Source organism: Erythrolamprus reginae, chromosome 11 (genome assembly GCF_031021105.1).
Source record: "Erythrolamprus reginae isolate rEryReg1 chromosome 11, rEryReg1.hap1, whole genome shotgun sequence".
Classification (NCBI taxonomy): Eukaryota; Metazoa; Chordata; class Lepidosauria; order Squamata; family Dipsadidae; genus Erythrolamprus; species Erythrolamprus reginae.
Window position 1 is genome coordinate 4,224,603 of NC_091960.1, and position 12,169 is coordinate 4,236,771.

At 41.3% G+C, this 12,169-nt stretch overlaps 1 protein-coding gene across 3 annotated transcripts in view; it reads right to left on the reverse strand.

The window, feature by feature from the left end:
• Positions 1-12,169, reverse strand: part of NECTIN2 (nectin cell adhesion molecule 2) — an 89,965-nt gene that overhangs the window by 67,854 nt on the left and 9,942 nt on the right. Inside the window, exon 1 of one of the 3 annotated variants that reach the window (XM_070764181.1) lies at positions 12,105-12,140. The exons of the other annotated variants lie outside the window; for them this stretch is intronic. The gene's annotated coding sequence lies outside the window, so the exon portion shown is untranslated. Of the gene's footprint in view, positions 1-12,104; positions 12,141-12,169 lie in introns of those variants that run through there. 3 annotated transcript variants of the gene reach the window in all.

The window sequence follows — 12,169 nt, forward strand, 5'->3', positions numbered from 1 at the left end:
GCCCAACTGGCTTGCTTGCAAAATCCGGCACACACACTGGACGTCCATTTCTGTTTCATTTCTCTGAATTGTTCAACCCTCATAGAACAGGCAGAATTATTTATTTATCTTGTATCTGTCAAGGAACAACGCCCTTTGACGACCATGAATACGCTAGCTGAAATCATTTGCAGCTTTTCGGGGTGTGTGTGTGTTGCGAGAATCAACATTTTCTGCAAAAGCCCTTAAAGTAAACTTTCTGTGTGGCCCACCCTTGACCACTGTCATAAATGGTCAAATATGCCAGGACAAGAGTGTTTTTTAATAGGAAAGTGAACCCAAGAACAATCTGAAGTTAGCTGGGGGAAACATCAGAAGCAACGGGAGAAAATATTATTTGACTGAAAGAGCCGTAGATGCTTGGAACAAACTTCCAGCAGACGTGGTTGGTCAATCCACAGCAACTAAATTTAAACATGTCTGGGATAAACATAGATCCATCCTAAAATTAAATACAGGAAATAGTATAAGGGCAGACTAGATGGACCAGGAGATCTTTTTCTGCCGTCAGTCTTCTATGTTTCTATGTTTCCTTCCTTTCTTCCTTCTCCTCCCTCACTCCCTTCCTTTCTTCCTCCCTCTGAAAGAGTAGGAGATGCTTGGAACAAACTTCCAGCAGACGTGGTTGGTCAATCCACAGTCACTAAATTTAAACATGTCTGGGATAAACATAGATCCATCCTAAAATTAAATACAGGAAATAGTATAAGGGTAAACTAGATGGACCAGGAAGTCTATGTTTCTCTATAAATATTATTATATCTTCGTATACTATTGTATACTATATTATACTTTGTATACTATAATAAATATTATTATTATATCTTTGTATACCACCAATATATACTTGACAAAACAAAAACAAATAAAACAAATAAATTAACAAACAATCTTCTTGGAAGGGTGGTTACACATGATTACCCATTTTTTTCCCTTCTCGAACCTGCTGCCTGACGCATTCCATGGTTTAGCCTCTAGTTCTAAGAAGAGAGGAAGTGAAGCCATCCAGCTTACCCTTGAAATTCTTTGCGGAGACATTCGTGCCCTCGGAGCTTGGCAGCTGCCCTGCAGATGTTTCTTTACGCAGCCAATGATGATGATGCTGGGTTGAGTCACAAAACGTCTACAAGGAAACCACCAAGCTTCGAGAGCACCAAGAGGGACGCCACAGTGCATCACCGAGCTACCAATATTTTTCCTTCGCCAGGGACTGGAATTCATTATACGTGCATATGATGCAAACTAGGAAGCCAAGCTGCCTGAAAGGCATCTATCTCTGAGATTTTCCTATTCAAGTTATCTCTTGTTGTTGTTGTGCCATCGGGCGTTGGCGATCATAGAAATATAGAAACATAGAAGACTGACGGCAGAAAAAGAACCCCTGGTCCATCTAGTCTGCCCTTATACTATTTTTTGTATTTTATCTTCGGATGGATATATGTTTATCCCAGGCATGTTTACATTCAGTTACTGTGGATTTACCAACCACGTCTGCTGGAAGTTTGCTCCAAGGATCTACTACTCTTTCAGTAAAATAATATTTTCTCATGTTGCTTTTGATCTTTCCCCCAACTAACCTCAGATTGTGCCCCCTTGTTCTTGTGTTCACCTTCCTATTAAAAACACTTCCCTCCTGAACCTTATTTAACCCTTTGACATATTTAAATGTTTCGATCATGTCCCCCCTTTCCTTTCTGTCCTCCAGACTCTACAGATGGAGTTCATGAAATCTTTCTTGATACGTTTTATGCTTAAGACCTTCCACCATTCTTGTAGCCCGTCTTTGGACCCGTTCAATTTTGTCAATTTCTTTTTGTAGGTGAGGTCTCCAGAACTGAATACAGTATTCCAAATGTGGTCTCACCAGCGCTCTATATAAGGGGATCACAATCTCCCACTTCCTGCTTGTTATACCTCTAGCTATGCAGCCAAGCATCCTACTTGCTTTTCCTACTGCCCGACCACACTGCTCACCCATTTTGAGACTGTCAGAAATCACTACCACTAAATCCTTTTCTTCTGACGTTTTTGCTAACACAGAATTGCCAACACAATACTCAGATTGAGGATTCCTTTTCCCCAAGTGCATTATTTTACATTTGGAAACATTAAACTACAGTTTCCATTGCTTTGACCATTTATCTAGTAAAGCTAAATCATTCACCATATTACCGACCCCTCCAGGAATATCAACCCTATTGCACACTTTAGAGTCATCGGCAAATAGGCAAACCTTCCCTACCAAACCTTCCCCTATGTCACTCACAAACATATTAAAAAGAATAGGACCTAGGACAGACCCTTGTGGCACACCGCTTGTAACCTGTCTCTGCTCAGATTACTCGCCATTAACAATAACTCTCTGATGTCTACACTTCAGCCAGCTGCAAATCCACTGAACTATCCAGGGATTGTCCAATCTTCACTAATTTATCTATCAGCTCTTTATGTGGAACCGTATCAAAAGCTTTGCTGAAGTCCAGATAGGCAATATCCACGGCACCACCTTCATCCAACACCTTTGGACACTCATGTTGGCAATCCTATTTTTATCAACAGACGCACGAAAAAGGGCTGCTGAGTTTTTGTCCAAGCCGGCCCTTTAGATTTTGAAACTACTTCAGCTAACTGCTAGCTGTGGGTTCAGCAGTTCAAATCTCACCACCGGCTCAAGGTTGACTCAGCCTTCCATCCTTCCGAGGTTAATTTTTATTTTATTTTAATATAATTAGGAATTGTAAATAGTTATGCAATTTTAAAATTTTAATTGGATTTATTTTTATTGTAACTTACTGTTTTTATATGTTGGGTCTTTGGAGAGGGACGGCATATTAATGTAATAAACAAACAAATAAATAAATTGGGAGCAAGGTGCCGATTCTGTAAACCGCTTAGAGAGGGCTGTAAAAGCACTATGAAGCCGTATATAAGTCTAAATGCTATTGCTATTTTTATGCCTGGAGTTCGTTTGCCTTCAATCTTTCCCTGGACTGCAGAGGGAGGCAAAGTTGGCTCTTCTATGACTTGTGGACTTCAACTCCCAGAGTTCCTGAGCCAATTCACGCTAGCTCAGGAATTATGGAAGTTGAAGTCCACGTGTCATAGAAATACCAACTTTGCCCACCCCTGTCCTGGAGGATTAAAGTGAAGGATGGATGGAGTATTTTTACTGGGTATCGCATTGCACGTCTGGGATATTCTAACTTTAGCTTTTTAACGGTTTGGATAATTGGATTTCTCAGGTGGCTTATCACCCTCCTCATTTCTGATTTTTGTCAATCCACCTTGTACGTAAGAACTGCTTGTAAATCCACATATCAAATGCCTCTAGTGTCTTCAAGTGGCTTTCTGTCAAAGACCAACACTCCACTCCCTAAAGCAGGAAGGAAAAGACTTAACATCTGACTAAGCCTCATTTTCAATCTCAGGCTTATGTTGTGAGTGCAAAGACCTTTATTTTGAAGAATGCTGTTCCGAGCTTTCTCTATCCACGTCTTTACCTCCGGGATCATGTTCCAGTTTTCATGGAAATTAGAACCACTTTGATCCTTTCAAAGTTCTCTCTACATCCTCCCAAGTTGAGATTCCTATAAAGATTCCATCCAGGAGTTGAGCCTGGTGAGATTCGAACTGCCAAATTGCAGTCACCAGAAGTAGCACAACTCCTTCTGAAGCCCAGCAGAAAGCCTCTTCTCCACCTACAACAACTCACAACAATTCGCTTAGCAACAGCTCAGAATTACAACACACTGAAAAAAATGGCTTACGGCCATTTTTATGATTACTCCAACAACCGTTGCCAGATTCCCTATTGTCACATAAGCCACATGTAGATGCTTCACAACTGACCGTCCCAAAAGTGTAAATGCTCTTTTGTGACCTCACAATGGAGGAGCCAGAGTCTTCTAACAATCATGTTGCCGACTTAACAACGGCGGTGCTGTAGTCCAGTGTTTCCCAACCTTGGCAACTTGAAGATATTTGGACTTCAACTCCCAGAATTCCCCAGCCAGCATAAACTAGACTAGAGCAGTGTTTCCCAACCTTGGCAACTTGAAGATATTTGGACTTCAACTCCCAGAATTCCCTAGGCAGCATTCGCATACAAATCTTTGGGTGGAGCAGATTCCAAGGGAGCCTCCTCTACCGTTTTGCCCGAGAAATGCAAGACTTTTCCCCATATTTTTCTGGCCTTTGCCCTCCACCCAAATTCTTGGCTGTCGGCCTGCGGAGATGAGTTGCGAAAAACCATCCAACGCAGGATGCAGACACTGGAGTTTTATTGTGTGCTCTGCTCTTGGGTCAAACCAGAGACCTCCACCTCTCTCCTTTGTACTTTATGGGGAGGGGGGTTTCCCCCCTGCAAAAAGGGGCAGGGGGACTGCCAGAGGCCAAAGTCTGGCACTTCTCCAAGTGCTTTGGACTCTCTCACCAAAGTCACTCTTTGCAGGCAGCCAAAATCTCCCCACCCAGCCGGCTTGTCTTGCAGCCCCAGCCCACCCCACCCGCATGGGGAGACCAGTGCCAGGCCCCTTACTCATCAGCAAGAATGAGAGAGAGAGAGAGGAGAGCAGAGGGAGGAGGGGGTGGATTCCTCAAACACCCCCCCCTCCACATTCTTTAAGGAATGTTATCTGCAGAAGAGACAAAGCGATAAGGTTGACTTTTAGCTGGTGGGAAAACAGGGGGCGAAAGGGTGGGGGGAGGAGAAGGGGGCAGACTTTGGCCCATCCTATCCGGGGGAATTTTCCTTTTTTTTCCATCATAATTTTTTTTTTATTTTTTCCTCCGACACAAAGTTAAAAAAACAATACATAGTTTCCAACACAAAATCCAACTTATTGTCAAACATGTACAAAATTACTTTGTAATCATTCTATGGAGGCCCTTATATCTCTTTCTTTCACAAAGTAACTGTAAAAACATATTGTATCATATACAGTGTATATTCAAAAACCTCTTAAAGTATAGCTTTCCTCTATCTAATATGAAAACATTCCGATATCCTTTACGTTAATCGCTGGTCATCAAATTCACTTCTTATTTGAATCTTACGAATCTGTTGAGCTCATTATTCCAAAAAGCATTTTTCTTATAATATTTTAAGCCAAGTAGGTTATATATAAAATAGAAACATAGAAACATAGAAGACTGACGGCAGAAAAAAGACCTCATGGTCCATCTAGTCTGCCCTTATACTATTTCCTGTACTATTTATCTTACAATGGATATACAGTATGTTTATCCCAGGCATGTTTAAATTCAGTTACTGTGCATTTATAAACCACGTCTGCTGGAAGTTTGTTCCAAGGATCTACTACTCTTTCAGTAAAATAATATTTTCTCATGTTGCTTTTGATCTTTCCCCCAACTAACTTCAGATTGTGTCCCCTTGTTCTTGTGTTCACTTTCCTATTAAAAACACTTCCCTCCTGAACCTTATTTAACCCTTTAACATATTTAAATGTTTTGATCATGTCCCCCCTTTCCCTTCTGTCCTCCAGACTATACAGATTGAGTTCATTAAGTCTTTCCTGATACGTTTTATGCTTAAGACCTTCCACCATTCTTGTAGCCCGTCTTTGGACCCGTTCAATTTTGTCAATATCTTTTTGTAGGTGAGGTCTCCAGAACTGAACACAGTACTCCAAATGTGGTCTCACCAATGATTCTTCATATTTCAGCAAAAAGATCTAATAAACCATAATTCTATATGTCTAATAAAACAGTTATTCCAATAAGAAAGTCTATCATATTTTATAGGGGAATTTTCCTTGAAGACCAGACTAAATAAGAAGTTTGCTACGAGGGAAGAACCATAAAAGAACAGGGAGAATAACAGAGTTGGAAGGGGCCTTTGAAGGTCTTCTAGTCCAGTGATTTTCAACCTTTCTTGAGCCGCGGCACATTTTTTACATTTATGAAACCCTGGGGCACATTGAGCAGAGGGGGGGGGGCGGCTAAAAAAAGTTTGGATAAAAAAAATATCCCTCTCTCTCTTCCTCCCTTTCGCTCTATTTCTCTCTCTCTCCCTTCATCTTTCTTTCTCTCCAGCCCTCTTTCTTTCTTTTCCTTCCTTCCTCTTTTTTGCTCTTTCTCTCTCCCTCCCTCCCTTATGTCTTTCTCTCCTTCCCTCCCTCTCTTTCTCTCTCTTGCTTTCTTTCTCTCTCTTTCTCTCTTGCTTTCTGTTTCTTGTTCTCTCTCTCTCTTGCCTTCTCTCTCTTGTTCTCTTTCTCTCTCACTCACTCTCTTGCTTTCTTTCTCTCTCTCTTGCTTTCTTTCTCTCTTTCTTTCTCTCTCTCTCTCTCTCTTCCTTTCTTTCTCTCTCTGAGCTTCGCGGCACACCTGACCATGTCTCGCGGCACACTAGTGTGCCACGGCACACTGGTTGAAAAACACTGTTCTAGTCCAACCCCCCTGCTCAAGCAGGAGATATGCCCACAATGGCTTAGATCTACGTTGCCTTAAAGACAACCGAAGCATACCCCATAAAATCACCTGCTATGACATCCTTCCTGTCAACAACTACTTTAGCTTCAACCACAACAACACACGAGCACACAACAGATACAAAATTAAAAGTAAACTGCACCAAACTCGACTGCAAAAAAATATGACTTTAGTAACTGAGTACAGTAGTTGATGCACGGAACTCACTACCTGACTCTGTAGTATCATCACCTAACTTTCAAAACTTTACCCTTGGACTCTCCACTGTTGACCTCTCCCAATTCCTAAGAGGTCAGTAAGGGGCATGCATAAGTGCACCAGCGTGCCTTCCATCCCCTGTCGTAATGTTTCTCTCTTACTAGTATCATGGGCAGCCCAGATTCACTTAACAACCTTGTTACTTACCAAAAAATAAAAATTCCTGCCCTTAACAACTATGTCAAGAAAGGTTGTAAAAATAAGAGGGAACCTCACTTAACTGTCTCACTAGGCAATAGACTTTAATTTTTTTTAAAAATATAGTCTTTATTAAGTTTTTAAGAACAACGCAAAAACAAAAATGACAATAACAAAGCACTTTACATCTTACACTTCTGTAACATCGAAAAAAGAAAAATTTCTATCGGGTAAGAGCAAAGACTAGCTCAAGCGTTTAACTAGCAACCGGGCTGGATAAACCGGTTTTAAATGATAGTTTAACTGCATTCCTGGAACTGCGTGGCTGAGTCAAATTCACCACACAGCCGGTCAGTTCCAACTGCGGTGTGTTTCTTGCATTCACTCCCATCTGTTAATGCCGGTTTCCTTAACCCTCACAGTACTTTTCACTTGAAAGGTGGACGACTGCAGGTTGGTCCTCATTTTACGACCCACTTGAAAGACTTAGCAACAGGATTTAGACTTATATATCGCTTTGCAGTGCTTTACAGCCCTCTCTAAGCGGTTTATAGAGAGTAAACATATTGCCCCCAACACTCTGGGTCCTTATTTTTATTTATTAGATTTATTTCTTAGATTTGTATGCCGCCCCTCTCCATAGACTATTTTACCGACTTTGGAAGGGGATGCACCCAGACAGATTTGGAAATAAGCAGATATATATATCCCACCCCATTTGCTTGGGGGAGGGGGAAAGAGAAGGACTAGGCAGGAAGAGTGGAGGGGTCAAAGAGAAAGATTTATCAGTCCTGTTCAAATATATAGGATGCTGATCCCTTGCAGGGCAGGCATGCACCATTAATAGACAAGAGACTGGAATGCAGACAGCTTGACTATATTTATCTTCCAAGGAAGACTTAAGCCCCCCTCCCTCTGAAATAGTTTACTTGAACAAGGGGAGGGGTCTTCTCAAGTAGGGCAGTGGAAGTTAGGAGGGAGGGGGCCTGGTTCCATGTTCATTTTTTGCAGGGAAAGAGGTCTGTCTGATCACCTTCAATCATCTTTTATTTCTTTATTTCTTTATTTATTTTGTCCAATACACAATGAGGGTTTTAGTGGGTATATTTATATATATGTAGATTGTTCTGAGTTTGGGTTTTGCCCCGTGTAATATTTTGCATGTCTATGCGACGTTTCGGTGAAATCGCATTCACCATCATCAGGCTGAAGTTGTAAGCTTCGTGCTGTTGTAAATATAGTTTACATATATACATTCATATATTTACAGCAGCACGAAGCTTACAACTTCAGCCTGATGATGGTGAATGTGATTTCACCGAAACGTCGCATAGACACTCAAAATATTACACGGGGCAAAACCCAAACTCAGAACAATCTACATACATATACCCGTGAAAATCTACAAACACACACACACACACACACACACACACACACACACGTAGATTGTTACATAGAAACATAGAAACATAGAAGTCTGACGGCAGAAAAAGACCTCATGGTCCATCTAGTCTGCCCTTATACTATTTTCTGTATTTTATCTTAGGATGGATCTATGTTTATCCCAGGCATGTTTAAATTCAGTCACTGTGGATTTATCTACCACGTCTGCTGGAAGTTTGTTCCAAGGATCTACTACTCTTTCAGTAAAATAATATTTTCTCATGTTGCTTTTGATCTTTCCCCCAACTAACTTCAGATTGTGTCCCCTTGTTCTTGGGTTCACTTTCCTATTAAAAACACTTCCCTCCTGAACCTTATTTAACCCTTTAATATATTTAAATGTTTCGATCATGTCCCCCCTTTTCCTTCTGTCCTCCAGACTCTACAGATTGAGTTCATGAAGTCTTTCCTGATACGTTTTATGCTTAAGACCTTCCACCATTCTTGTAGCCCGTCTTTGGACCCGTTCAATTTTGTCAATATCTTTTTGTAGGTGAGGTCTCCAGAACTGAACACAGGATTCCAAATGTGGTCTCACCAGCATTCTATATAGCGGGATCATAATCTCCCCTCTTCCTGCTTGTTATACCTCTAGCTATGCAGCCAAGCATCCTACTTGCTTTCCCTACCGCCTGATATGTAGATTGTTCTGAGTTCGGGTTTTGCCCTGTGTAATATTTTGCATGTCTATGCGACGTTTCGGTGAAATCACATTCACCATCATCAGGCTGAAGTTCCAAGCTTCGTGTTGCTGTAAATATATATATATATATATATATTTTCGTAGATATATATATATATACACACACACACAGTAAAATACATGATGAAGGTTATAGAGGAGATACTCATAGTAAAATATATCTAAGAAAGAATAGAAAAGAAGGTATAGTAATAGAACCTATCAATGAAAGAATAGAAGAAGAGATATAGGAATAGAAGAAAGGGATAGGAGATATAGGAGAGCAATATGACATTAGAAAGAGCCTGGGTTTTTTTTCCTATTGCTGTTTTCTCACCTTCAATCGTCTTCATTTTTTATTTCATTAGAAAGGGCACTTTTTTCCTATCATATATTTATTTATTCATATTTTTTTTATGCCGCCCTTCCCCTTAGAATCAGGGCGGCTTACAACAAGTTAGCAATAGCAATTTTTAAATATGTTGTTTTTGGGGATGGTTTCTTTCCAAATAAGGCTTCAATTTCACCTGGTCCACTTGATAAAGAATGACCCGGAGAGAAAGCCAGAACTGTCACCAATTATTTTATTTTTTCTGTAGAGTTTGAAGTGAGCGGACACTGAGAAGGCCCCCAGGAACAATGGACTTCCAAGGAAACGGTGTTTTTTTAAAAAAAAAAATTAAAAAGAGAGGCTATTAATAAACTTCTTTTACTACTTGGGAACGGGGCAGCCTGTGAATAGCTTATAAAATTTACTAGACAGCCTGCCTGGAGCTTTATTTGCACACAATTTGTGCACCTTGGAGACTTTTTAAAGTTATGCACCATGAGCAGACACCACAGAATTGTTCTCACGTTGTCTGCTGTATACAAAGAACAGAAGGAAGCTGTTAGCCCAAGGCTTTCTATTTTAAAAGTTTTGTCTTGTCGCTGATGAATCTACCAGGACTAGATTGAAGTTCTTTATTTATTTATTTTGTCCAATACACAACGAGGGTTTTAGTGGGTATATATATCTATATACACATAGTAAAATACATGATGAAGGTTATACAGGAGATACTCGTAGTAAAATATATCTAAGAAAGAATAGAAAAGAAGGTATAATAATAGAACATATCAATGAAAGAATAGAAGAAGAGATATAGGAATAGAAGAAAGGTATAGGAGATATAGGAGAGCAATAGGACAGGGGACGGAAGGCACTCTAGTGCACTTGTACTGACCTCTTAGGAATCTGGATAGGTCAACCGTAGATAATCTAAGGGTAAAGTGTTGGGGGTTTGGGGATGACACTATGGAGTCCGGTAATGAGTTCCACGCTTCGACGACTCGGATACTGAAGTCATATTTTTTACAGTCAAGTTTGGAGCGGTTAATATTAAGTTTAAATCTGTTGTGTGCTCTTGTGTTGTTGTGGTTGAAGCTGAAGTAGTCGCCGACAGGCACGACGTTGCAGCATATGATCTTGTGGGCAATACTTAGATCTTGTTTAAGGCGTCTTAGTTCTAAACTTTCTAGGCCCAGGATTGAAAGTCTAGTCTCATAGGGTATTCTATTTCGAGTGGAGGAGTGAAGGGCTCTTCTGGTAAAGTATCTTTGGACATTTTCAGTAGTTCTTTTCTACTCTATAGAGATGTTAAGACGAGTTTGAAATGTATGAGGGTCGCCCAGAAAGTAATGCACCATTTTTTCCCCTCAGCCTACAATAATGGTACGAATGCGAAACTTTAGATATACAGTGGCACCTCTACCTATGAACGCTTCTACCTACGAACCTTTCTAGATAAGAACCGTGTGTTCAAGATTTTTTTTTGCCTCTTCTCAGGAACCATTTCCCAGTTACAAACACGAGCCTCCAAAACTGTAACCGGCAGGGAGAAGCCTCCGTGGGGCCTCACTAGGAATCTCCTGGGAGGAAACAGGGCCAGAAAAGGCGGAGAGAAGCCTCCGTGGGGCCTCTCTAGGAATCTCCTGGGAGGAAACAGGGCCAGAAAAGGCAGGGAGAAGCCTTTGTGGGGCCTCTCTAGGAATCTCCTGGGAGGAAACAGGGCCGGAAAAGGCAGGGAGAAGCCTCCGTGGGGCCTCTTTAGGAATCTCCTGGGAGGAAACAGGGCCGGAAAAGGCAGGGAGAAGCCTCCGTGGGGCCTCTCGAGGAATCTCCTGGGAGGAAACAGGGCCGGAAAAGGCAGGGAGAAGCCTCCGTGGGACCTCTTGAGGAATCTCCTGGGAGGAAACAGGGCCTCCACCCCTCCCTGTGGTTTCCCCAATTGCACGCATTATTTGCTTTTACATTGATCGCTATGGGAAAAATTGCTTCTTCTTACAAATTTTTCTACTTAAGAACCTGGTCACAGAACGAATTAAGTTCATAAGTAGAGGGATTACTGTACATTATTTGAACTGTCAGGTGTGCTTGTGTGTAAATTTTGTGTTTCTTCAGACAGATGTTTTGAAATGGATTCTGTAAGTGATGTACGTTACCAGCAGTGTGTCCCCATGGAATTTCTCACTGCGGAGAAAGAAACTGTTGGGAACATTCACCAACGTTTGTGTAGCAGTTTACGGAGAATCTGCAGTCGACAGAAGTACGGTTAGTCGCTGGGCACAGAGGGTGAGGCCATTAGAGGTGATTCAAACAGGGCAGAAATGGCTTTGTGACCAGAACAAGGAGTGGTACCGACAGGGCATACACGCCCTTGTGTCTCGCTGGAGGAAGGCCATAGAACAGGACGAAGATTACGTGGAAAAAATAGGGAGTGTAGAAGAAACATCGTTCTTTCTTGTGTGTAAGTTTCATTGTGTTCCATAAATAATTGTTGGAGGAAAAAAAAGTGGTGCATTACTTTCTGGGCGACCCTCGTAGAATTTGGTTGGGATTTTGATAGTGAGAAAGAAAACAAGGAAGCTGCATTGAAGCCACAAAATCCATAAATTAGACATTTGAGGTTTCCTCATACTTCTTCTGTCTACCTTAGTCTGCCCCACAAGTGCCAAAAAACTTTTGTGGTAGGGGTTTTTTTGGAGGGGGGCGGGAGGGAGGGCAAATAAGAGCATTAACCAAGTGCAAATAAGGAGGTTGTTGACTCACCGAATGCCAGAGCGATCTTTCTGTTTTCTTTCACAAAAGTACTATTCATAGAAAAAGGGAATAAA